At 30.6% G+C, this 1,488-nt stretch overlaps 1 protein-coding gene across 3 annotated transcripts in view; it reads right to left on the minus strand.

Annotated features, from left to right (window-relative positions):
- Nucleotides 1-1,488, minus strand: part of LOC118741486 — a 94,045-nt gene that overhangs the window by 20,402 nt on the left and 72,155 nt on the right. The window lies entirely within an intron of this gene.

Below are 1,488 nucleotides of genomic sequence, written 5' to 3' on the forward strand. Positions count from 1 at the left end.
TTTTTTTCCGAACCCATCTCGAGTGTGTTTCGAATGAAGGTTGGCAAACTAAGGTTGGTTATGAGTTCGTTCTCAGTTCGATATGCACATTGGATATACACAAAAAACTTAATTATCCGGCAGGTTCACTTCCGAGTGAATTTGAGCCAAGTTCACTTTGACTTCAAATTTGCAGGGGTTGAAATTCACTCGAAAGTAAATTGCAGAACCTGCCCGTATATGATCATTAAAATGACTCTAAAATATTAAAAATATACTTGATTTATGCCCCAAAAATGTATACAATGTATATTTTCCAACGAAATTTTTTTCGGTTATCGCATAAAAAGTTGTTGTATATACTTATTGTATTGAAAATGAAGGCTCACAAGACGTTGTTGGATAATATTTAAAAGATGACAGTTCTCAAGGTGAAAATATTGCTTCACACAAAATATTTTTGTTGCTGATATTGAGGAGTTACAATAGATGCAGAGTAAATAGCTTTCGCTAAAAACCAACGCAAAAATTCTTTCTCTTTCGGTAAATTTTTATTGAATTTTTCAACCACCAAAACCGATTTAGCGCTAAACTTGACCATTGTGAAACAACAATCGAAATATTTTTACGAGTACATTACAATTTTTTACTAGAAAATGACGGAACTATTAGCGGTTCGTCATTTAATAATATATCGATGTTATTCAAAATTTACATTTTTGGAGATTTCGTCATACAACTAATAAGCTTGATAAGGAGATAACTTGTTCATAGCAGATGACTAAACGTCCCAAAAATGGTGAATATACATATGAGTATTTCTATCTATCTTTTGGTATACGAACTGTATGAATTGATCAAACTTTGACGGCGTTTTCCCACAAAATTTTAATTTTGAAATAATTCTGTATATTACACTGCGCGACAGCTCAAATCGGTATTGAGTAAAACCAAATGAAAGTGATAAGTGGAAAATATCCTTAATTGAATCTTTGCACACAATTTATTGTTTAATTAGGTTAAGGTCTTGAAAAATATTTTCTTATTCATGTAAGGGTTTTTTGATACGAGGAATTCAATTTTGAAGTCTGTTTTTTAATATCTCTGCGGTAGATGGCGCTGTAGGCCAATTTTATTGAATTTTAGTTTTTCAAATAAATACTCAAATTAGAGGTCTTTATTGATAAAAAATACAGTCGCGGTTCCTATTACAAATACCAATTTTAAGCACTGCAATCAATATTTTGAACAGAAATTAATTAATTTATTGCATTTTTTTGTCTACTTTTTTCAAACTTTACTTTTTTTCTTTTTATTTCGATTTTCAAAATCAATAATTGTTTTATTTTTCTCCCTTTAGAGTGTAGCTTTGCTATTTGACAGTAGTGTTATTGAGCTTTGTACCACGCGACTTGTTTGTTAGGAAATCTGGAAAAACAGCAAGGCTTAAACTGTAGAAATTATAGAAGCTATTTCGGAGATCAACACATCTCATCAGATTTCTTTTTT

The sequence above is a fragment of the Rhagoletis pomonella genome, unplaced genomic scaffold (genome assembly GCF_013731165.1).
Source record: "Rhagoletis pomonella isolate Grant_MI unplaced genomic scaffold, Rhpom_1.0 Rhpom_scaffold_00006, whole genome shotgun sequence".
Taxonomy (NCBI): Eukaryota; Metazoa; Arthropoda; class Insecta; order Diptera; family Tephritidae; genus Rhagoletis; species Rhagoletis pomonella.